The 26,637-nt window shown below is 42.3% G+C and overlaps 1 long non-coding RNA gene across 5 annotated transcripts in view; it reads left to right on the top strand.

Moving 5' to 3' along the window:
* The first annotated feature begins 229 nt into the window (after nucleotides 1–229).
* Nucleotides 230–26,637, top strand: part of LOC143820018 (uncharacterized) — a 50,505-nt gene continuing 24,097 nt past the window's right edge. Inside the window, exons 1-6 of one of the 5 annotated variants that reach the window (XR_013225207.1) lie at nucleotides 230–363; nucleotides 8,576–8,645; nucleotides 17,820–17,914; nucleotides 18,135–18,223; nucleotides 20,349–20,425; nucleotides 23,091–24,455. This is a non-coding gene — a long non-coding RNA (uncharacterized LOC143820018). Of the gene's footprint in view, nucleotides 364–7,826; nucleotides 7,857–8,575; nucleotides 8,646–17,819; nucleotides 18,224–20,348; nucleotides 20,426–23,090; nucleotides 24,456–26,637 lie in introns of those variants that run through there. The other 4 variants (XR_013225208.1, XR_013225204.1, XR_013225205.1 and 1 more) reach the window with 4 other exon arrangements.

The following is a 26,637-nucleotide window of genomic DNA, read 5'->3' as shown; positions in this document are numbered from 1 at the left end:
TTTTAACTAAGATGCTTTTATAATATGCTGCCCTACCTTGTATTTTATCTTTATAGTTTATTTAATCATTTTAAGATCTGTTTGGTTATGTAACCTCATTTTATTATTTTGTTGAAATTTTAAACCCTATTTTTATATGTCTTATACATTTTATGCCAATAAAAGGTTACTGACTGACTGACTGACTACTGACTGACTGAATATTTAATGTTTTAATTGAACAGTTAACTACCATGAACTGGAAGAACAAGGACTGCATGTAACACCTGTCCACTGGGAATATGGGTCATTTGGAAGGAGGTACTCCAGCCTGTTTTGTTGGGATCCCACTCCTTCTTTAAGAGTCAGGCTCACATCTTTGTGGTCAGTATATTTAATGCATATACTCAAGTCAAACAATATAACCCTCTACATGATAACTAATTTATTTATGTCAATGATTAACAAAAGCTTATTTATAAGATTTTACTACACATATTAGCGAGTGATAGATTTATGTATAATAATTTGTTTCATTTCTTATTGGATTGTTTCATATGAATTAGTTTCATTATTGTTTTATTTTATTATTGTTATTTCATTCTCATACTTCTATTTTGTTATTATTTCTAATTGGTTTCAATGGAAGATATCCAACTTCTCACATCTGTACCTTCAGGGTTTTATAGAACAAACCAGCAAAACTGTAGTAGGCCCCGAGGACATCCACATTGCCAAATTCCAAGCAGTCAGAAGCCCCTCTACTGTGAGGCAATGAAGGACACTCATGTTTAACATTAAAGTTCATGGGGAAATTGATAGGGGATTCCATACAATAACACAGACAGTATTGCAGCCACTTCCTTGAAGAACAAGGAAGAGGCAGACTTAAGACAAGGGAATTTGGTGACTCAAGGAGGGTAAGGCACCTAGGCAGGCAGGCAAAAACAGGAGGACCCTATAGTAATCTGCTTGGACAGGGGATAAAGTTTGGGCAACAGCAGGCAATTAGGGGAGTGCAGGTTGCAAAGGGAAATTTATCACTGCAGGTAAGGGATTGGGAGGAGAGAGGAAAGTTCCACACTGTACCCTATATCCTTCAAGATTGGATTTTCTTACTTGTACAGGTTGCAGTTAACAAAGCCACTAACCATTCTCTCCCCTTCCCATAATGACCTCTGTACTTTATCTCTATGCTTTTTATTAGGAAGATTCTGGCTGCCTTATAGAAGTAAAACCAAGAGAGGAGAGAGTGCAATAATAAAAGAAACCAAACACAATTAAATGGAATTTTTGACCTGTTATTGGCAAATTTGTTTCATTTTCCTAACAACTGCTATTGTTATTAAACATTCCATAGTTGTAATTATTATAATTAATAAAAAACAAACAAGTCTAGTGAGAATTTCAGCATGGCATGTCAACAAGGGGCAACAAGATAGCTTGATCCAGGGTTTCTGTAGAATAGAATTAACAAGTATTCCCAGTGACTTATTCTTCTAACCCGCATCTTCCTTTCTCAGTAGATTTAGCAAAATTTACGAGATTTAGCAAGATTTAGCAAAATTTGGCCCTGTTGGATCTCCAGGATCTCCAGGAAACACTTCAGGCTGGCATTATATCAGTAAAGAATTATATGAGATATCTAAATGATCAATGACTGCAAAACTCCCACTGCCTTTTGACATACTGACACTGAACCAACAATAATAAGGTTTATTGGGGAGAAGTCACTATCAAAAAGAATATAATTTATAAGCATATAAATATGCCATAAACCCACAAAAGAAGTATTGCCTCAATGGAACACATTCAAATACAGCAAATGAATGCCAACAACTTAGGAAAATGGATCAGGAAATGCCTGTATATTACAATAGTTCACATACTAATGTTAATCTTTCACATTTATTTTAAATATGCTGTTATCCAGCTGGGATATGGTGAGATGAAAAGATGAGTCAAGAAACAGATATATTCAGTATGGAGAATACCGCAGTGCCATTTTATTTCTAAGTAGAGTTATTGTAATGGTTATATAAGCACCTCCTACCAATGGATGGTGCCATCGCACATTTGAATGTTTGGTTGGGCTCTATATTTTTTCTGTTACTCAGTGTTCTAGAGAAATTATCTGGCTGATTTAATATCTGTTCTGGAGGCTGTGTAGTGGTGCACTTGTAAGTCTTTACTGGCTTCCTGGAACAATTGTGTTACAACTAGTGGCAGTAGTTTCAAGATGACAAAAGTCTTGTTGCCTGCAAATAAATTTTCTGGGATTTTGGATGAGACTATAATCAGTGAACACCTGGTTTCTAGTTTTCATTCTTTGTGAATGAGTGAAATGATCAGAAGTCAGCACACTATTTTTAGTTGGTGATGTCAAGGTATTGTGATACTTAGAAGCAGTTTTATATGTATAAAAAGGTCATTATGAAGTTGACCTTTCCATTAAGTACTACTCCTCACAAATAAATCTTCAGAAATAGTTATGCTATCCATGCATTTTATTATTTTATTTTAGCCTAATTTATTACTCATAGTTCCTTTGAATCATTTATGAACATGTTAATTATGATTGTTTTATTTTGTGGCAAGTTCAAATAATCATATATAGTGTTATTTTATTATCAAAATAAAGATGATTACAAAGCCATACTTAAAATTGGTAATTTGGCTTTCTACAGAAGCAAAAGAAGTCATTTACTCCTCCTGAACAAGAGTCGATAATGAACCATTTATTCATGAAGGCCCAGATAGCCAGCTGGCAGAGAAGAGGAAGTAATTAATTAAGCTGAAATGAAAGGATGAGAGAAGTTTGAAGGGATAGTTGAAGAGCATTGACAATTCACAAAAGGCAGCCTGGTAAAGCAGTTATATCTTAAGTAAACAAACAAATCCAAAACCACAAATCAATGCTGGGAATAAAAACTCAGAAAAGAATGCAATTCCATCTGTTAACCATGTGTTATCCAATCAAATTATCTGTTTTAAAACAAATGAATGAATTGTAGCAACTCCTGGTGAACAGTGCTGTCCTAAGCAGAGTTCCAGCCTTCAAGTGCTGTGCAATCCGTGGGCTTAGGTGCATGTCACTTTGATGTGAGTGGCACTATAAACAATTTCTATAAAGACACCCAATAAAAACTCTTTGTCTCATACATGTGCAATTTTTTGAGCTGTCATTTTCCTGTCAAGGTCCAGAAGAAGAAGAAAAATAGTGTTTTAAAAATGATCATACTAGTTCTGCTGGTCAGTATCACGCTGGCGATACTGGTGATACTCCCTGGCTGGCCCTACAAAATGCCCGTCTGTAAAATTTCACTGCAGAGATTTTCTGGGACATTCTGGTTTACTTGTATGCCTTGCCATTTCTTCCCACACTAGAAAACAGTGGATGACAGGGGCATCCTCTCTAGGTGCCCATAGAATTGGACCCCTTGGTCCAATCTATGCTGAAATATTTGTATCTCTACCTCAAACCTCATCTCCACCAGAACACTTATTATACAGGCTAGATTTCCCATAGACTTTAATGTCTCCATAGGTTATAATGGAGTCAAATTGATTCAGGAATCCCTAATAAAAATTGGTGTTTGCAATTTGGGACATGAATCATGCCAGAGACTCTCAGTTCAAGTGAAAACCCAGGAAAAAACTCAAATTAGCATTGATTCGTTTTTTTCCCCCTGAGTTTACCCGAACCAGATGCACACCTCCTACTCCATTCAAGATTCTTGACTGGTGCTGAATGCCATTCTATTAATCCCTCTTTTTAACATGTTTTACTTCTGACACTATGTTACATATCTGGTCTCTCACAAAGAAGTGTGTGCCAGAAGGCTTCAATAACAAAACAACAACTTCTTTGTACAGTCATTTTGAACACAAGCCTTACAGTGAATGTCTGTCTGTCTGTCTGTCCGTCCGTCCGTCCGTCCGTCCGTCCGTCCGTCCGTCCGTCCGTCTCTCTCTCTCTCTCTCTCTCTCTCGCTCTCTCTCTCTCTCTCTCTCTCTCTCTCTCTCTCTATCTATCTATCTATCTATCTATCTATCTATCTATCTATCTATCTATCTATCTATCTATCTATCTTTTCCCCACCATTCCCCATAAGGTTATCACTGCCTCTGGTCTACCAACAAGCTGCACTTGTAATATACTTTGTATATTACACTGATTATTTTGACACATATCCGTTTGGAATCCAGCCTTGTTTGGGGACTGAAACAATCATAATTGCCCTGATTGCTTGGAGAGAACTAAGAGGAATGTGAACTATGTGGGCTGCAGGCAACGGCTGATTTTATTTATGGCCGTGCTATTAGTTGCATGATCTGTTGATATTGTATTTTAACTGCTTTAATGTTGGCAGCCACTTCAGCACACAAATGTTTTCCGAAACATTTGTGGTTATGAATTATATTCATAAATGTCAAGTTAACAACATGGCTTAAAATAATTACTTTTTAAAAGTCATGGAAATGCCAGCTTATATCCCATTAGTCCTCTCAGCAAACTTTGAACCTCTGAGCCTCCAGCCTAAGGAGTGTCCTTCTGATGGAGGTGGCTCTTTCTTTGAAAGAGGAAAACTCAGCAGACGTTGAGGAGCAGACTGGTAGAATACTACCAAGCCACCATAGGTTTGTGAAATTAATGTATAAGGCTTGCCTATATTGCTCCGTGCTGCCATAGCTTCAGAGGTGGAGTGGGTGGCATGGGTGTCTATGTGGGGCAAGAAGGGGCACTTGCCTCACAATCCTAAATTTATAGGTACAACCACAGCAAGTAATCAGGTGATCTTGCCCCCCGATAGAATTATTCCTGTGGACACAGTTGGTGGGAAAGAGCTTTTTCCAGTGTGACACTGTGTCCATGCAGTGGGTGTCACATAACTTTCTGCTTTGCCTTGAAACTATGATCCTTTCATCAAAGGTTTTATTTTATCTATTAATATTTATTAGATTTCTAGCCCATCTTTTTCCTTTTTGTTAAAAGGATGTGTTAATCAACCTAGTGCATATTTGCGTAGTTCTGTGTACTGCTTTTGACATATGTGTATCATTGATTTCCATTAAATTACAGCAAATGTGGTTTAATTGGAGTTTTTTGGGGGGGGGAACTAACATACCAAAGTATGGGTCATTCATAAAGCATGCCTGTATCAGCGAAGCAAGTCTTGTAAAAAGCATTATATTTAGAATAATTTGACAGGTTATTTTGTTCACATTTACACATTGATTCGCCTTCAATAGTTCATTAAAACCCCATATGTCTAAATGATGTCATCTGTCAAATTATAGGAGGGTAAGACCAGGATTAAAATAAAACAGGGCTCAGTTTTATTTTGGATAAGCAGACACTGAGGTGCGTGCATAGGAAAGACAAATATAATAAGATAGTGGAGAATTTGCTCCAAGCCCTCAGGGGTAGTCAAACCGTGGACCTCCAGATGTCCATGGACTACAATTCCCATGAGCCCCTGCCAGCATTTGCTCATGGGAATTGCAGTCCATGGACATCTGGAGGGCTGCAGTTTGACTACCCCTGTTACATTATGAATTTATTAATGTGCTTTTATTTTATTTTGAAATTATTTCTTCTCTTTCACCTTGTTTTGTTTTGAATTTCCCCTGCTAAATCATTGCTAGGTTTGCTTTGCAGAAATTTTCACAACCGGTGCAGCACTCAACATGCTCATAGAGGTAGTCACTGAATGAACATGTTGTAGCTTTTGTAACCTTGGAGCTGGCCTACAGAGACTTGTCAATTTACAGTGAAGGCATTTAACCCCCAGAGCTTTTTAATAGAAAAGGTCACACTCTATAAAACTTTAGGCAGTCTTTTTCTTCATTGCTTTGGTACTGTGGCAAGACTCTCATTGTTCAGAAAGACCTTCTTATAAAGGGCCCCATGAGATTGGGGTGGGGTTTCACTGAGCGGTGGGCTTAAAGAGAGGCCAGCATACGTACACAGCCTCCTTTGCTGCTCACTGCTCAGACTGCTGGCTGCTTCCCTCCCTCTCTAATTCATATACTTTGTTGGTCTGGTGTATTATGTCTTGACGTTATATGTCACAGTTGGAGGTTTGTGGGGGGGGGGTGGATCCTTAGTGGGACACAACCTGGGCCTGTGGGACAGGTTGCTGCCCATTAGTGGGAGCTTCCTTAAGAAGCTGCAAGTGTGATTTAAGCTCCTGGCTGGGGAGTTGCCTGTATCACATTGCAGGGTGGTGAGTTGAGCTCCAATAGAGGTTGATGCCCATGGGGCTTACCTATGCTTACCTTCCCAGGAAACAGCAGACCTGATGGTTAGCGGGAGCTTGACCAGTGGATTACTCAGTCCCAGTGAGTGGGCTTGCTGATGGGTCTCCCTCCCTGTGGGGCTGTGGTCTGCTGGAGGTGTATTTAGGATCCACACCCTCACCTTTGATGTACCTTACCTCATGTCTATGTAAATAAGCTGTGATTAGTTTATGCAAAATTATCAGTGTGTTTATATTCTTTGTGCACTACAGAATGCCCTCCTGTCTTGCAGTTGATTGCAGATCGCTTGCCTTTTGGTTCCTGTTTACACCTGAAAAGTTCAAATGCATCCTTTAAATGGTGCAACTATGTCGTCTTGTTTGCATTTCTGCCACCAGGAACACCTCCTTTAAATCACCTAAAGTCTTTGTGCATTTTGTCTTTTGGACCTGTGTGGATCATGTTGCCACTGAATGCAAATACTGCAACACACCTTTGTGACTATATGGATACAAGGTCACTAGCAGGTCATTCAGCTATACAGAATATTCTTGATAGGAACAGTCTGCCTGCCTATTTTCAGTTAATCAAGCAGACATAAAGGGCATACATCATAGCTGATGTTTCCCCCTCCACCCATTAACAAATGGAATTGATTTTCATTACAATTGAACATACCAAAGTATTTGAATCTGAATCAATCTGTCAATCATTCAATGATATTGGAAACTACCTGCAAACAGACCACAAGCTTAACTGTCAGGTGACTGAGTCTGTCAATCCTTCTCTTGCCGTGCAGGGGAATACTTTTTGCCAAAGAAACCAACAGACACTTAATGGCATTAAACAGGCCATAACTTTTATTAACGATAGAGCGTTGACCAGCATGGGGGAGAACGGAACCAGCCCTCTTGTGGTCCCCTGGCCACAAGGCAGCCACACACTACTTCATTAGGTATGCACGAGGCCCTCCAACACCCCACCGGGCTCCCCGTGCCCCCAATGCCCTGATGGATAGAATGGGGAGGTGACCACCTCTTGGGAACCCGTTGAGGCGTGAACCCCTGCCGGGTTCTGGGCCACCCGGAAATGCAGATCTGCCGTCCCAGCTCATCCTCCATGAGTGATGGCCTCCCGGCACCGCTTACCCACAGCCGCTTACGGAGGCCCCCCACAAAAGCATGCCAGCACGCAGGCTGGGATTGCTTGCCAATGGTTCCTCCCCCATGCCCCAAACCCGCCAGTTGTGACAATGAAGATTTTTAACAATATACCAAACATAAGCATATAATTATATGTACATTTTTAACATTTTTCTATTTATCTTAACATCAAAACAACTGGCACAATGCCAGAGAAAAAACTCCCTTGTACTTGTTTAACCCCACGCAAAATAGGGAGGGCGGGTGGGCAATCGCGGCAGCAGAGAAGCGGGAAAGAGGCAGAAGCATCTCAGCTGCTTCCCTATATGGTGCGGGCAAAGGAGGCTGGGAAGAGCCGAAATGGCCCCCTCCTCCCCCAGCCATCCTTTTGCCGCACTGCCGGATGCCGCCCCAGGGCTCGCTGGGACGCGTAGTCCCTGCCCTGCCTTTCTCTTCGGCGAGGGCTTCCCCGCGACGGCAAACGCGCCCGGGGTAAGTCCCATTTGCCCTTCCCCAAGAAACATTAATGGCTAGTATTGTGTATAATTACTATGGTGATCTCAGTGACATATTAGGGGTATGTAATGTTAACTAATGACAATAAAAAACAGAATGCCCTATAATAGGCATTGTTTGTGTACAAGATTTCCATTTTCTGCCAATAATTGTACTGTCATAGAGGTTTGGGGAAGACTTTCTTGTTTCTACAACATCAGTGGGTCCTGGTTGTTTGCTCCTTCATTTTCTGCTCTGTTGCTGTACTTACTAGACAGTGAAACAGATATTTTGGCTCGTACCCTCTGGAAAGAAAACAGTTGCAGACTGGACAGTGATCGAGGCAAGTGCTTTGCTCTCTGATGAAAGGCCACACAAACAAAAACAGGCAACACAGAAACATAAAAGATTCATAATGAAGGAATATATTTCTTTAAGAAAGAGATTAGTGATGAGCACCATTTTGAGATCTCTCAGCATATTTAACTTAATTAAAAGCATCTGTGAGGGAGACATTTGGAATGGGATAGGCGGGGGCAGTCAGGTAACCTTTGCATTTCAGGCTAAACTGGATTGACCTTCTTCTGTTTACATTTCGCTTCACATTCTTCTACGAAAGAAGCTATGGTTGTGTGCATGCCATGAAAAAGAGCTGAACCAACCCACTCTCCTGTGTCTCTCCTCACAACTGATTGATTATGGCATTCTTCTTCCAGCCCAGTTCAAATTCCAGAAGCCAGCTGGACTGGGGGAAATGTTGATATCAACTGTGTCCAATAACATAAGGTGAGAGAGTGTTTCGCTTTCCTTGTTTACATGCACTTTTGTTTTAAAAGAAACCATCCTCACACCTGCTAAGGGGTCCTGGAGACAGAGGCCAAAATTAATAGCTCCTCTTTTGTGCCTTCCTGTAGTCACTCTCCAAATGAAAATTTCTTTTATAAAATGGGATTCCCCTCTCCCATCTGACTAAAATTTGGTACTCTTAGATTAGGGTATAGTCCCTGAGAAATTCATCCCACTAGCTAGTAAGGAGTTTCCTTCTGAAATCTGTAGAACAAAATATCAATCATTGACATAGTTTAGAATTTCTCTCTACTTTTCAAAACTCTGTTGTCTGCTATAAAAGAACATATTGTTATTCCTTTTCAGATCTTTACTTGCAGTGCTTGTCGGCCCTCCCAACAACCCTCGCCTTATGGTTTTATGTGCTCAAATGGAATATATAAGAATGTGATTTTCCCCCTACCAGTCTGATACATTTGCTAAAATGAGACTGTGATGTGAATCATTACATATCAGTCATGCAGGGGTGGCCAAACTGTGGCTTTCCAGATGTCCATGGACTACAATTCCCATGAACCCATGCCAGCTGGGAACAGTCCCTAAGGCAGGGGTAGTCAAACTGCGGCCCTCCAGATGTCCATGGACTACAATTCCCAGGAGCCCCCTGCCAGCGAATGCTGGCAGGGGGCTCATGGGAATTGTAGTTCATGGACATCTGGAGGGCCGCAGTTTGACTACCCCTGCCCTAAGGTATGGGAATATATATATTAGCACTTGTTCAATTTCATGTTAAAATCTGTCAAGTTTGACTGACTTTATTCCAGTATCATAAAGCCAATGCTGCATATGATTTTTCTGCCTATTGACATTTAAATCTCTTTTAAACTATCTTTTCATTAATTGAAACAGTTTGTCGATCCAAACAAGTAAAACAAATTGCTGGGCCATCACTTGATGAAGAACACAGACAATATTTGGTCTAAGCCTATGTCCTTAAACCAGGACTAAGGGACACAGTTTTGTCCTTACTGTACTGTTGTGAGTGAACATACAATTCTATGAACCTTATCCAAGTATGGCAGCCTGTGTAATTGTGCAATAGATATGTAATGAAGGTTGCTTGTGATAGAACAGAAAGCATTACCTACAACTGTCCAGCTCATAACATGATCTGCAAATGTCCTTGCTCCTCCCCCCCCCCAAACAAATGCAGAAATCTATACTGAAATATTTACTTTTGTAGACATAGCTGGAAAATTCAGCCAGAGATATATGGATTTTTCACATCTGTTTCAGCTGCAAAATTTCTGTGTGTGTCAATTACATGTTGACAGCACCCAAAACATTTTGTCAAAAACAATTAGGGGAAAGAACAGGATACTAGTGGAGGGGTGACGATAGATGTCATGAGGAGACAACTTCAAAATTTGCACAAAGCATAAGAGCACAACAATGAAAAGTACATATGAAGAAAAAGCTTTCATTCAAAACCACCCTGAGCCTCAGGGGAGGTCAGTATATAAATACAAAAATAAATACATATAATAAATTAAATAATCCAAGATTTAACTATAAAGTCACAATTGTATTCATCATATTAATTCAGGAATTTATATACACATAACACTGCATTGTACTATTTTTCCTCATGAAGATAACTTCTCTGATTGAAAGCATCTGCTGAGGTGGAAAGTAACAAGATATCTGAATTGTTTAAAAAGATATATGTTGATAGGATGATCCCGCCCACATACATTGTTTTGGTATTAAGTATGTCAGTTATGGTTTGGGGGGTAGCCAAAGAAACATGCCACTAATTTTTCCCAAGAATTCCAAGGTTATTTCAGTAAATCTTTCCAAGCATTCATAAGACAAACCTTTGAGCAGTTGACTCAAATACTACAAAGGTTGGTGCTTTATGGTGAGTTTTGTGGGTATTTAAAAATGTCTACAGAAGGGGTAGAGCCTCTTGTGGCGCAGTGTGGAAAAGCAGCAGACACACAGTCTGAAAGCTCTGCCCATGAGGCTGGGAGTTCAATCCCAGCAGCCTTCCATCTTTCGGAGGTCGGTAAAATGAGTACCCAGCTTGCTGGGGGGTAAACAGTAATGACTGGGGAAGGCACTGGCAAACCACCCCATATTGAGTCTGCCATGAAAACACTAGAGAGCGTCACCCCAAGGGTCAGACATGACCCAGTGCTTGCACAGGGGATACCTTTACCTTTACCGAAGGGGCATTCTGAGATCTAGCTAAATTTGAAATGAAAAAATATTCCAAAAAAATCCTTATTGGTATTTTCCAGCTATTCTTCAGCCATATATAGATTGGGGCTGAATTTGAGCTATCTGAAAAGGCTATCCAGAATAAATCTGTAGGAAACAGGCTATACCTTATATAAACAATATCTCCATTTTAGCAAAAGTCCATTTTTCTAGTTCTTGTTTTATTAGCTTGAGATTGTTCAGTGTTAATAATGCATTACTAGTTCTCATATTATTATATTTTATTTACAAAATTTACATCGTGCTTTTCTGCCCTTACAAGGACTGCCAATATGGCTAATAATTTAAAACATACATAATAAAATTACATAATAAAATCATTAAAATCACCCCCTTCCAAATATAAAATAACTTTTAAAAGAGTTAACAAGAGCCAAAATACATACAAAACATTAAAATATTGACTAGGAAGGCGGGATCATTGACAGGATGCCAAAGTAATAAAAACCAAGTCTTCACCTGCTGGTAGAAGACAACCAAAGAGGACAGATGAATCCGGAGAGAGTTGTAGAGCTTTGGTGCCGTGACAAAGAAGGCCTTCTCCCAAGTTATCATCCACTAATCTCAAAAGACAGGAGCCCCCAAAGCAGAGTTGTTATTTTATGGCTTTTCATACTGTTTTAAATGCCAGAGCCTTTGAAGATGACCATGATGGTCAGCCAGGTCCTTCAGATATGTTAGTCCCGAACTATATAGGGCTTTAAGGTCAAAAGCAGAATGTTGAATTGGCCCTGGAAGCAAAATGGAAACCAGTGTAGGTTGGCCAAGACTGGATATGGTCCTTGCAATCCACTCTGAACACTTTTTTAGAGCACACTGATCTAGATATAACCAAGGTACCATGGTGGTTAGTTCTTTTCTTTACAGGAAAGGCTGCAACTGGGTAACCATTTAAAGCTAGTAAAATGTACTCTGTCCACAGCTGTCACCTGGGATCAAGCAACTCAAACTATGGACCCGTTCCTTCAAAGGTAGTACAACCCCATACAGAATGAGTGATACCTTCGATCCTGGGCAGATCTTCCACCCACCAATTGCATTTCCATATTGTGAGAATTACACTTTAGTTTATTACCCTGCATATAAAATTGCTACCAGGCACTGCTTCAGGGTTTCTACAGCCTCCCTGGGATCATTTGGAAGTGCAAGATAGAGTTGAGTTTCATCCAAGTATTGGTGACAACCCACCCACCTCTCCTGATGATTTTACCCAGTGGTTTCATGTAGACATTAAATGGCAAAGGAAAAAATATGACACTTTGTGGGATCCTTGGCCAAAGGCCAAGGGTCTGAAAATCATTCCTGTATCACTACTTTCTGAAACCTACCATCCAGGTACTTAATAGTATGGACTTGATAATATGGTTCTTGATAATACAGGCATACATAAAATGCAATTATTTGCATCTATGAATATAATATTTAAGGAATAAACCTGTCTAGTCACCATTCATCATTTTTAAATCTTTAAGAGTGCAACTTCAAACCATCCAGGAAATTCAAGTCACAAAACCTTTTATAACAATTAAGAATTTAATTACACATCTCATGACCTGATGTTGTACAGGTTGGAAAGAGGCTGTTTTGTATAGCAGAAACAGATGTTGCAATACATCTGTCTTCCCTGCCTTTGAGATCACTTCCCAAGTATTTAATTCACTTGGTGCTGAAGGATCATTGATTATCATTACTTTTGAATCAAATACTCCTGCTGTAGAAAACTGATCAAAATTCACTTTTGATATGACTTTATGATATGATATGATATGACTTGATGCAGAGCTATGAGGGACCAGATTAAGGGGAACAGATTCATTACTTCATTCCACATGTTTGATTCGTGTTGTTGGGGGGGGGAATAATGTATAATTCTTAGGTTGCTATTATAAAAGAACGGTAGCATCTTGTATATTATGGAAGCAGACAACCACAACTACAGGATGTGATTCATACTTTGAAGTTATAGTGCCATGGTATTTACACAGGAATGTTTCTGTACAGTGGTATGATTGGTTCTCTCCAATTGCTACCCTCTGTCCACGACCACGGAGAAAAACAGATCAGCCATTGAAGGGCTGTTCCCAAATCTTGGCATTGGTGAGGCAGTGAGCTAGTAGCTCATGGTTGTGTCAAATGCCGTGGAGCAACACAAACAGCGCTGTCCTGACTCAGTCCAGCTGATGATGGACGTTTCAATTATTTCAACACCATATCTAGGCTGGAAGCCTGACTGGTCTGGGTCCAAGACCAAAGCTTCATTCAGGAATATTGATATTTGGTTTGTGGTAACCTTTTCCACCAATTTCCCTAGAAACGGCAGTTGTGATACAGGGCAGTAGTTGGAGGGCTCCCACAGATCCAAGGATGGTTTCTTTAGTAATGGCCATCCCACTGCCTCCTTCAGCTCCTTTGAAAATTCTTATTATTTAAGACACATGCAGAAGAAACTAACTGCACAATTGTAAGAATTCATAGAGAGGGCAGATGTGTAGAAGAACCCTACCTAGCCCAATTCCATTGTTTGTAGAGATTGACACCCAAGAAAATCAGGAGTAACTCCAGCATGTGTGAAAGGCTTTAATGGTTCACACCATTAAAATTTAAGCACATCCTTATATTTTTACTATTTCAGTTGATGGGTTGAGATGCCTGTACCCAACATAAATTCAAGCAGAAATTGGCCTGAAATTGGAAAACTGGTCATGAAAATTCAGGCATAGGCAAAATAATACATGGAAGAATGAAGTCCAGGTCTAAGAATGTACTTATGTGGCCAGTAATAATAAGTATTAAAAAAACCCTTTCTTTTCCTCTTACATCAATATAATTATTAAGAATGCTCTGAATATGAATTGGTAGCTCTTAATCACAGAAAATAGAGACAGCATCTGCTTATATTATGCTTCTCTTCTATACGATTATCACATACACCTCCGGTTTGAGTAGGGAGTTTATCACTATTAATAATTGGTACAAGGCATAAATTTAGCATTAATCTCTTGATGGATTCAAAAACATTTCACAAAGGCTTATCTGAAGCACATGTATTAATAGATTTGTCAGAGGTCATCCAAATCTCTTCTGTTTCCCCTTCTACATATATATTTATATTCTTCATTCAGCTTATAAAATAGCCTTCAGCCAGTTCCTCTCTCTCTAAATTTCTGAAGATTTGGGGAGTCGAGCTTGTTGTCAGCGGGGTTGTGCTGGCTATTGTATACCATGCAGCGTGCCTTCTAAAGCTGCCCTTTCCTCCAGGGAGACTGATCTCCACAGCCTATAGGTTAGTTACAATTCCAGAAGAGCTGGAGACCAGCAATCCTCCTCAGAGAATTTATGTGAAGATATTGTGGGACATATGCTTCCTGGAAGAAACAAAAAGAGAAACACTGAATCAATCAATTGTTCAACTAAAGGTAAAGGATTCAGTGTTCAGTCAATGGGAAGCAGGTGAGATGGTTCATGGTAATTGGTAACTCTTTTCTCTTCTTCCTTTTCACAGCAAAGCCAATTTGTAGCACAAGAAGGAGATAAGCAGACCCTTGCAACTAGGGTTGGGTGCTTCGGCATCCAAAGTGGCCATTCACAGCCGAAGCAGCCACCACCACGGCATGGGGGGAGGAGACGCAGGCGCCTCCATGTAGTTGGAGCTCTGTGCCTGCATGTGTGTGTCAGCCAATGCGCCAGCGCCCGCACCTCCCCTTCCCCCCACATGCTGCGGTGCTGGCTGCTTCGGGCGCGAACAGCAGCTTTGGACGCCAAAGTGCCCAACCCTACTTGCAACACAGCTGGTATTGAATTCCGTATCATCAGTGGTTCTTAAACTTTAGCTTTCAAAGGATGCTCATTTTAATTACAAATATCCATAGGCCCCCAAAATCTCCTTCAATGGTACCTTTCCCGTACCAGACAAACCATGTCAAAATATATGCAGCAAGGAGTGTATGCCATAGGGTTGTCCTCTTGAGGGTGGTAGCACTTCCATGGCTGCATTTTTTCTTTTTCTTTTTTTAAATCTCTGATACACACATGTTTGAAAGAATAACTGAAAAGCAAATATTTATGTGAGTCCTTGCTCGGCTCCCATGAGCAACTGTTAGGGGAGAATTATACATATTCCTTTAGAATCTTCCATAAATTTATGGCGTTGAATGTGCTTCTCTAGATCACAGGTAAGGTGATGCCTCCTGGCAATCTTTAGCAAAGCTTTCAGGGAATTACGATGGTGTTGCAGATCAAACCGGGGCCAATAAAGAAACATTTGATCTGATCCTTCTGGTTAGACAATGAGTACAATGAAATGGAAACGCTTCCTGCACTAATATGGTTCATTTCAAAGAAACTTGGACATCCAGAGATCTCTTTCATATGTGCTAACTGTTGTTCATGTGTTGTTGTTGTTTTTGCTCAATAGCTACCTGCCCATGAAATTCTCAGCACCTCTGAACATCATAAAATATTCAACACCTTTTTTGGGAAAAAAATGTTTAGCAAGAATCTGTGGTTGTATTGGGGTGCGCAGCCCTGAAAGCTCGGAATGACGTCACTCTGTAGTCATGTTCTGAACCGCACATTTTATGCTTCAGTCATTTTCTTTTTGGCTCAGCAGACTGTTTAGCGAGGCATAATATCCTAGTAAACTCTAATCAAGTTAAAAAGAGGTCACAATGTGTTGTTTATGTAACTTCTATTTTTATCTTAATCATGTTCCAGCTTTGCCATTACACTTCACAATTCTTGAGCACAGGATTATGAATTCTTGGTTTCTGGCATTTCTCTTGAGCTTTTTGACATTGAAAAAAATCAGAGTATTTGGGATGAGGTTAACCGCCTGTGCTGCTTTTTATTGTTTTAACAATGCCTCTAGAGTTTAGAGTAAGTTTAACATGTCACTCGTGCCATCAATCTGAAATGCCCTTTCATCAGTTTTTCTTGTATAAAACAGGACAGAAACCGCGGAAAGGTAATTTTAGTAAAGAATAAGTCAATGTGTGCCTATAGACCAGTTGCAGAAGTCCTTTTTTTTTTGCATGCTTGCTCCTCATTATTGAAATACTGAAGATGAGCCATTCAAGTGAATCAGGCCATATTCAGAACTATGACATTGTAGCATCATTAAAGTGATGCTGTTCTGGCACATGGCTGACATATTGCTGGCACAGATATTTAGGTATGGGTGCAAAGGCATTTTCAGAAGACTGTAATGAGTTTCAGAGTGCTATCATACCTTTCATGTTACATAATCTAGTTCTGGACCCAATCAGCTGATTTGTTTTATAGATATTGTTTCCTGTATTTGTCCTCAGTGTACAACACTTCAATGACAACATCTTTCAACATGACATCAAAGCTGCTTGCTGATGTCATAATTCACCCCCCCCCAAAAAAGCCCCAATGAAGTCTCAGAAGACTTCAGTTTCTGACCTTTGCCTCACCCCCTTCTTCCTTTGCTGAAATTCAAAGCCAGCATGATGGAGTGGTTAGACTACAGCCTAGACTATGATCTGGGGGGAACCAGCAGGTTTGAATCCCTTATCTGCCATGGAAGCTCACTGGATGATCTAGGTTTACTGTTGTGAGGATAAGCTGCTTTGTTGTAAGCTGCTTTGGGGTCCTCTTGGTGAAGAAAAGTGAGGTATAAATAATACAAAAACGTTCAATATATGGAAATGATTAGTGATATGACATATGGATATATAATCTTAGTATTTGATGTTAGCATATAGTACTAGTATAGTAAAGAGCTTGGAAACAGATAGTGGTACAAGAATAAAGAGTACCAGGGTTGATTTTTATAAGGGAAATGTGAATTTGAAACAGATTGTTTTTTTTTAGGATGAAACAACATAGTGAGAAATTAAAAATCATCCTTGCTTTGCATAAAGATATTGAGAAACTGTAGATATGGAAAAGGAAAGCAGCCGTCTCCTACGCTAGGCATTGCTGCCTTTCTCTGCCCAGGGATTACTTAGATCTCTCGTTCCTCACTCCAAGATTTTCTCTGATCCCTTGGCCAGATTCACAGACAAATGTGCTGGTGAGTTGCACAGTCGCTGCCTCCCCACCACCCCAGGATCTCCAGCAGCCACCTTGGCCTCACTTGAAAATGAGTGTTTTAAATACTTCAGTTTCAGGGTTGGCATAAATGCAGGCGATACATTTGCCAAGCAGAAAAGTCAAGGAAGTGGAGGTGGCTCTGTTTCTTGCAGAGATTGTAGGCTGCTAATACAAACCTTGAGTTCAGACAGTAACCTGGCAACTGGATTTTGAAGGGGGGGGAGGGTTTGCAGAGGGAGGCTATGAAAAGGCTTAAACTTGACTTCCCAGCTTTTGAGACAAGGGATTAGCTAATGAGCCCAAGAAACACTCCGTGATTTGGAACCAGCAGCAACTTTTTTTCGCTTGAGTCACGAGTTTTAACTCCTCGCATTTGTTTCACTGCGTGCAGTAAACAAAGCAATCAAGTCCCTGGAATGCATGAAATGAGACAAGGCAAAGCTCTAATAAACGTGAAGTACTACTGCCTTCTTGTGGGTGTTAATGAAGCATCAATAACTTCCAAAGGGCATGTTGCTTTTTTCTTTTCTTTTACGGTGCCTTGTTATCTTGCCAGGTGCACAGTGATTGTGCCTCACTGAGAAAGAGGTAGGCTTAAGTTCCACTGAGTTCAATGGAAGCCCTCAGCCACTGGCCATCTCTGTAGGTCAGATCCTTTGCAGTTAATCTAGCATTCTGGGCATGTTTACAAAGGAATGTTTAATTTGTCCTGCCCTTTATCTGGGTGGAAGTAAGGGAGCAATGAAATCTGGGTGGTTGATTTACCTCTAGGTACTGTTTATACTAGGGACTCTTTTATATCACCTGACCTACCAATTACCTTTTCCTTCAAAGGATCTAATTTAGGTGTCTACAAATAATCTGCTGTTACAAAGCACAAGAGAAATTTCTAGTTGAAAGGATAAAAACAACATCCAAATGGCAACAAGGTAAGATGGATATACAACAAAGGTCTCTTTAGGGGGGGAAAGACTAGTAGTTTCACACAGTTCTTCTAATCCCACTTAAATAGAAAGGTTACCTGAGGCTGAAATTTGAATCGTTCATGGATAACATCTGTAGCAATGTGGTTCTGCATCTCTAGGACCTTTTGTCTACTTTACCTTCTCCTCTTGTTAAGCAATCACCTCTCTTAGGTTTCTTTTCTAGGTGCGCATGTGCATAAACTAGGTGTTCTCAACTAGGATTTCATGAAACCTTGGGGTTTCTTGATGGCCCTGGAATGGTTTCCTGAATGGGTAAGAGTTAATTAATTTTTTATATATTTAGAAAATGTGTTTAACATTAGTCTGAAGATATGACCATATATGGTGATGTTGATGTGCACCCCCACACCACAAATGATCAGTGATGGGCCTGGAGGGGGTGGAAAGGGAAGGGGCCCCAGTTGGGCATGTACACAGCTATGCATCCCAACCATATTCTGCATGATCACACCAGTACTGGGGCTTCTCGAAGCCTGAAGAATGTTCCAGGAGTTTCTTAATGGTAAAAAAGTTGAGAAACGCTGGCATAAACATTTAAGAAATTAATAGATTAATAGATTATCAATCAAATCTGAATATATCTAAAATCAAATAAATGATATTTATTTATTGCTGTGATGCCAGAGTACCAGTATAGTTCAATTCATAAATCATCTGAAAATATTTCTGTACTGTCACTTCCTGCACTGTGGGAGTTGCCTGATCATGTCACATCCAGGGGGAGTGTCTGGGTGATATCACTTCTGGTGACATGTGAGTTCTTGGAGGCACCTCTGGAAAGTGTGACCTGCTGACATCACTTCTCGGGTTTCTTGAAGCTTGGAGGATGTTTCTTGGGTTTCTCAATGGTACAAAGGCTGAGAAAGGCTGGACTAGGATCTGGGAGACTCAGGTTCAAATCCCCACTCTAGCTTGAAGGCTTGCTGAGTGAACTTGGGCCAGTCACAGTTTCTCAGGTTAGCCTACCTTAAAGAGAGAGTTATTGAGAGGATACAATGGAAGCTACTGGTTATCAAAAATGATAATAATAATTGATAAACTAATTCGCTATCTAACCACTGTGACCCTATAAGAAGTTATTCTCAAGGAGCAATTCTGAGCAGGTCTATTTGGAAGACAGTCTCCAGCTTGGTGTAGCGGTTAGGAGTGTGGACTTCTAATCTGGCAAGCTGGGTTTGATTCCACGCTCCCCCACCTGCAACCAGCTTGGGCTCACCATAGCACTGATAAGCTGTTCTGACTGAGCATTAGTATCAGGGCTCCCTCAGCTTCATCTACTTCACAGGGAGTCTGTTGTAGGTAGAGGAATGGGAAAGTGAACGTAAGCCGCTTTGAGACTCCTTCAGGTAGAGAAAAGCGGCATATAAGAACCAACTCTTCTTCTTCTCTTCAAAGGGACTTAAATATATGTAGATTCAAATGAGTAGCCGTGTTGGTCTGAAGTAGCACAATAAAATCAGAGTCCAGTAACACCTTTAAGACCAACAAAGATTTATTCAAGGCGTCAGATTATGAACTTCTTACATGACAGGGAATATATAGCAAAAATCAGTTCTGTTACATCTGTGTCACAACCAGATACAGCCAATGATAATCCTTTGTCAAAACAGCCAATCAGTCCCGTAGAATTCAGTGTACTTTACAAAGAGAAACCAAAATGTTGCTTGTAGAGAGATCAAAGGCTATCACCTCTCCATATGTTGCTTGAGTTGCTGGTACTCTATCAAGTTGCAACCAATTTATAGCAACTCCAGCAAGGGCTTTCAAGGCACATGTGAAGCAGAGGTGGGATTACTATTGCTTTCCTTTGCAGCGTCCTTTTTGGTGGTCTCCAATCCACGTCCCGACCCTTCTTAGCTTCTGAGATCTGGGATGTCTGGCCTATACTATGCTGCCTTCCCTCCCCAATGGGGCTTACTTCCAGGAAAACGTTCTTAGCACTGTTGCCTCAAACTCTGTTTAGCTGATGCCACTTCTTTGAAGACTTTATTCTCGGAAATAGCAACATTGGCTTAACACATTTCTAGTGAGCTCAGCACAGTTCCTGCACCTGCTTCATATTTTTTTTTCAGTTAAATGAACACAACCTTAACATTGTAATCCCTGCTGCTCTGACAATGAGATCTGTGCCAGAATTGTCCTGCATTAACTGAAACTATCCTGGAGAACTATAAGGTCTGCTGGCAGTGGTTTACAATAAATATTAAAGAAATCATTAAAATATTATCACAGAAAACCCCATAACAGCATGTAAAGTTTTAAAACAATAAAACCAAAGCCAGGATCTAAAGGGGGAAATGGAGGAAGAAAAGCCAAAGTGGAATGGATAAACCGCAATTCTATTATAAAATGTATTTTCCTTTATGTTCTTTACTAGAAATTTACTAGAAAGACAGTAGACGCTAGAGAATGAGGAGGCAGACTGTAGGCAAAAAAGGAAGAAGAAGAAAGGAGGTAAGCAGCGGAGGCACGATGGGGGGGCGGCCATGGGGGTTGTGTGTATGTGTGTCTCTGTGGGGGCGGGGAAGCAGCTGTGGTGCGATCGTGCAGGGGGGACAGCCAGGGGGGTTGGCTGGTGTGTGTGTGTCTGTGGGGGCGGGGAAGCGGCGGCAACACGATGGGGCAGACGGGGGGGGGTTGGCTGGTGTGTGTGTGTGTCTGTGGGGGCGGGGAAGCGGCGGCAAAAAATGACTTGACGGGGGAGTACAGTAAGGAAGAGAATTGTCCGAGACTGAATGAAAGGGCTGCTGGATCCAACCCACTATGATGGGTCTTTAGTGGATTCTGATTAGAATAACTCTGCAAAAGATTTCACTTTTCAGCTGTTTGTTTAGCACACAATAGGGTTTGACTCCATTTGGAAGGAGGGATTTTGTTTTGGTTTTAGTCTTAATTTATTATTTTACTTTTTATTATTTCATATTTTTATCTTTTTTATTGTATATGCTATTCATTCCCACATGATTCCCTGGGAAACACATGTTGAACTGTAACACCCTCCTCCCCACGAAGTAACTAGGATGTCATGGAATCAGTTTAAATATAACACAACATCATGACTTATTTTAACTGTTTGTGCTTTGTAAAATCCAGACTCAGCTTGCAGGCAATTGTTCATTTCAGGTTTCTCTTGGCAAATGGTGATCTGTTTTTGTGTTTTCCCTTATCTCCTCCACAGAAGCCAAGGGGTTATTATGCATATACCACTTTTCACTGCAGTCAGTTTGCCTATCCTTTTAAATCATCCTTAATTATTTTTTTAAACATTCCCATTTATGCATGTGCTCTGATACTGAGTTGGGTTTCTTTTTTGCACCAATTATGCATTTAAAACAAGGGGAAATTTCCTCCATTGTACTGCAATGTCACGTGACCACCATTCCAGCACATGCTGCTGCCAGGGCCTCATGGGAATTGTAGTTCATTGACATGGAGAGTTCAACAACAAATTTCTGTGGGGACACACATGCTTTGGAATGCCCAAATTACCACCTTTCCCTGTCTGAGGTATACTGTTCCTTGTAGAGATTGGACAGAATGGACAACAGCAGACCACAGATTACCATGCAAACTTAAAGCCTCCACCATACCATCCCCTTGCCTTTGAAGATTTTTTCAAATCATTGGTGAGCCTAAAATGGGATCCTTCACACATAGCCTAAAGCAGCTCTACTTCTTCATTCTCCTACAAGATGGAACCAAAATTTCAGACAGCCATGGAGCCCATGCAAGGGGGCATAGGGAAGATCCCTCCACTTTGCCAGCCTGATAAACTTCCAAACAATTCTGCTCTGCCATGGTCACTGATGAGAGAAAGACTGCCACTGCACATAATTACTTGTGTGCTGCAGTTCTACAGAGAAGCTACAGCTTTGTAGTCTCAGGAGCTTTTGCAGAAGGCTCTAGCAGGAAATGCCATGCATACCAGAGAAATAATCCTCATTTTACATGTCAATACAATTGGCTTGGTTGCCAGGGAGACCCAAATAGCATGCTCACATGATCACTGACACTGAGGAAGCAGATAATGAGGAGAAGGTGCCGCAAGCTTCCATTGGTGGATAAGGGACTGTGAGCAGAAAAAGGCTGTTACAGGGGCTCAGGGGAGGAGACCAAAAATATGCTAACATTTATGCATGAATAAAGTGCCATTCTCAGCACCGTCATAAAAGAAAAGTCATTGCAAAGCTAGTTGTAGATATCACACTGAAAAAAATGCAGTCAACACTATGGTGCGTTTTGCACAGCAAAAACAATGTTATGTACAGAAATAAAAACAACAACATCTTTATGGGCAGACTTTTTAAGAGGTTTCCTGGCATGCATAATACACCCAGGTCTTACCCCAGTTACGCAAGGGCAAAAATCTTCCTTTGGAATCTTTTGTTGCTTGTGGCACAACTTTTGCCTGTAGGCTAAAAACTGAAGGGATGGTCAGGTATAAGGCTATCTGGAAGCAGTGAAAGATGAGAAAGGTTTAATTTTCAGGCTTTGTACCAGATACTTCTGTAACTCTGCTGGAAAGGTGAACCCATTTATATGTAACACAAAACTACATACATCATTAAGATGTGTTATGTTAGTTAACCAATTAATTAATTAGATCATTAATTCACAATATGTTTGAACCAAGTTATTTTTATTGTATAGCTTTTGGGTTTCTCCCCATACCCTTTCCCATTTCTGCTACTTACAGGCACCAGAATACTAGCCAGATAAAATTTATTGTTGTTTATCAGTTCAGAATAGTAATGGTAATAGCCATGAAACTTGTCTTGAAAAGTTGGAAGGGGGGAGTACCATGGCAGGAAAATGAATTGTTTTGTACTCAATGCAGAGAGACACAAAAAAGCTTCCTTTTTTAGTATGATTGTTTGAGATTTCATTACAAGATGGCTTACTACTGTGGAGAAAAGCCTAGGCACTTCCTTAGTCTTAGCAGAACAGGAAAACAAACAAAAATCCCAGGATGGTCCCCCTCATGAATAAACACATTGCATAATGCAGCCGCACACTGAAAACACAGCACATGATGCTGCTGAAGTTAAGAATGTCTGAATCTCATTTCTTTTAATGAGTTAAGCACATTTAATGATTTAAGCACATCTCTTCTATTAAGGTCAATGGAAGTAGAAAGCGCTCCGCTTTGGTTGGATCATGCCTCAATTGTTAGGCAGAGACACGTCCAGGGAAAGCCTCCCAAATATTTGGACATATGGAAAAGAAACGTTATGTTGTGTACCTTTCTAAACATAGAAATATCAGACAATCACCAAGTAAAATGAAAAAAATGGTAACATTGGCTGCAGTGGCCTCTGGCTGGAACTGGTACATTTGAGCTTTCTGTTTGCATACCACTTACAGTTGGCTTTGCTGCCAATTGGATGGGAAATAAAAAGACTTTCTCTTAAAAACCAACTGAGTTTCATTCAAAATCTGAGAAAGGGAGAAATTTGTCTGTCTGGCAAGGCATTTGATTTATTGAATGGACTACTGCTGGTCACCCCGCTTTTGCCGTTTTAGTGCTTATTTCTAATTTGGGTATCTTTTGTTCCATGTGCTTTTCATCCTCATGAATGAAAAATGTTGCCCCTGACAACCAAGTGTGTTATTGTTTTTGGTAATTTTATATTAAGTCAAACAGATATTTTATATGTTTTTCCAGTGACCTGTGGAAAATAGCCGCAACCCAGTGCCAAGTGTCATCTTCTACACTCTTCTAAATTATAATTCAGTGCTCGGATTAAGTGAAGGTCTAACATGAGTGCCAATATTGACATCCAGAGAAAGGGATTTATTATTGCTTGTGCAGCTGCCATACTTCATACCTCACAGAGACAGAAATGTGTTTGTGCAATAGAGTTCAGTTGTTAATACTGTTCATCAGTAGATCCATCTGGATTGTTGCCATGAAAGTAACATTATGGTCCAAACAAAGTTCATGGGACATGTACAGATGACCTTACAGGGATTAAAAACTGACTCATCATACTGTATTCTGTAAATCACTTTGGTTTAGCCTTCAGCAGGACACACTTGTTACAGGTAACTCAGTTCTTTCTTCCTACTGATAAGTGAATGCAATTGATGTTAGGCTCATCTGGGCTGGTGTCAGAATAATCTTAGGTGGGCTAGCTGCAAGGGCTCATGGCTTCTGGTGGACCCACTACTGCTGCCACCCATGAATGCTTGGGGCTTAATTTTATAAGAACTAGGAATGAGAAGGAAAAACCTGGCCGAACCAACTTCTGGGGCCTATTCAGTCCTGCCAGCATTGGGCAGGCTCAGGATCTAACACTGCTAATATCACTGACCTTTTTGTGCCCATTAGAACAGGCACAAAAACTCACTCTATGCAGGCCTTCCCTTATTCCTGACCTGGAAATTGCAGTTGGTCCAGAATGCAGCAGCCTGGGTCCTCATAGGAACCCCTTGGAGGGCCCACACTTGGCCTGAACTTCAGCAGCTGCATTGGCTTCTAATTGAATTTCAGATCAGGTTTAAGGTATTGGTTCTTACTTTGAAGGCCATCTGTGGTCTGGGACTGGCATACCAGAGGGACTGTCTCTCTGCCAATGACCCCTGAAGAGCACTCAGCTATGCAAATTCCAACCAGCTGGTGGTCCTGGCTCCAAAGAAATAAGTTTGGCCTCAACCAGAGCCAGGATATTTTCAGTACTGGTCACTACTTGGTGGAATGTGCTCCTGGAGGAGATCCAGGCCCTGTTGGAGCTGGCACAGTTCTGCAGGGCCTGCAAAATAAGAGCTCTTCCAGCAGATTTTTGGTTGTGGCCAGGCACGGAAGGTTCCAACAGGGCCCACATCTCTCCTGGGAGCTCATTTCACCGGGTGGGGGCAAGGACTGGAAAGGCCCTGGCCCTGGTCGAGGCTTGGTGAACCTCCCTTGGGCTGGGAACCTCCGACAGATTCATACCCACAGAGTGCAAAGCCCTGTGGGGGCCATAAGGAGATAGGCAGTCCAACAGATATGAGGGGCCCAGACTGTGGATGACCTTTAAGGGTAATACCAAGACCTTGAACTTGATCCAGGCTGTGACAGGTAGCCAATGGATCTGCTTCAACACAGTCTGGTTGTGAGTCCTCCAAGATGTTCCTGTGAGGACCCTAGCAGCCACATTTTGCAGCAGCTGCAATTTCCGTGTTAAGGACAAGGGCAGGCCCACACAGACTGTGTTACAGAAATCTAATCTGGAGATGACCATTGCATGGATGACTGTGGCCAAACAGTCCGAGGACAGATAGGATGCTAGCGGCTTCTCCTGGCACAGATGGAAAAATGCCGTTCATGCTACTGCGATCTGGGCCTCTGTAGACAGGGAGACATCCAGAATGATCAATAAGTTCCTGGCAAGGTGTACCATCTTAAGTTGCACCCCAGCCAAGGGTACACCACCCTGAGCCATATTGGGAGGGTGCTATATACATTTAAATTATTATCTGTAAACCGCCCGTGGCGCCGCGGGCGCCACGGACTAAATAAAACAGTAAGGGGTCCTGGGGCGGGATGAGTCCGGGATGAGGAAGGGTCCAGATTGGACCCTTCCTCATGACAGACAATCGGAGGGACCAATCGGCAGGCGCGAAGCGCCTGCCGATTGGTCCCTCCGATTCCCAGCCCCAGGAACTGCGAGCCGCGCGCAGCGCGGTTCGCAGTTGCTCCCGGCCTGACGTGGTGAGAGGCGCGAAGCGCCTCTCGCCGCATCAGGCCGCTGTCTGGGAGAGCCCCCGGCAGTCTCCGGGCTCCCTGCCTGGCACCCTGACGCCGCAAGAGGCCCGAGGCTCCCTCCCTCCGACCGCCCGCATGGGCTGAAGGCGCTCCGCCAGGGCCAGGCTCGCTCCTCGGACCGTCCGCCTCGAAAGCCGCGGGGCCTCCCACATGCCGGCCTGAGCGCCTCCGCCGCCGGCCCCGCTCCATGCCGTGAGCGCGCCTTCGCCCAGCCGCCGACTCTGTTCCGCCATGGCCGGGGCGACCCACGGGGACCGCTCGCGGCTTTCTCCATCGACCATGCCCGGTGGCGCCGCCGGCGGGGAGGTGCAGGACGGCCTGGAGTTCGTCGCCCTCACGGCCATGCAGACGGACAACAGCGACGCCTCCGGAATAAGGTGCCCTAAATTCCCGCGCGCTGCCCTGTCCCTCCGTCTGCTCGATCGCCCGACCCCTTCCCGCAACCCCCCTCCCCCCACGATATCACGATGCCCGCCAGCCGCCACGATGCCCGCCAGCCCCACCCCCACCGTCCCTTTCCCAGGTCCGTGCCCGCAACCCAACTCACTGTGATGCCGTCCTCCGCTTCCCTGGCCCTTTTCTCCCCTTGCCATGGCGACGCGCCTCGCCTAGGCCTTGCTGCGCCTTGCCTAGGCTGCGCCTCGCCTACCCAGCGCGCCCTGCGCCACCTCCACCATGGACTGACACGCCCATGCGCGGACTCCCGCGCATGCCTGCTGCCACTCGCCGTCGCTCCGACCCTCGCCCACCAGCCCCAGCCGGCCTGCGTCCCCGCTGCGGCGTCTCCAACATGGGGCACCTCGCCTGCAGCTCTGGTAATCTGCCAGGATGACCGGCCGCCCTTCTCCCACCCCCATACCAGCCTTCCCGAGCCGCGGCAGCGCCGAGCCTCTTCCACGCCCCGGGAGGATGCTCGACA

Source organism: Paroedura picta, chromosome 10 (genome assembly GCF_049243985.1).
Source record: "Paroedura picta isolate Pp20150507F chromosome 10, Ppicta_v3.0, whole genome shotgun sequence".
NCBI lineage: Eukaryota > Metazoa > Chordata > Lepidosauria > Squamata > Gekkonidae > Paroedura > Paroedura picta.
Note: the sequence above shows the minus strand (reverse complement) of the source record. Positions and strands in the feature narration are given on the sequence as shown.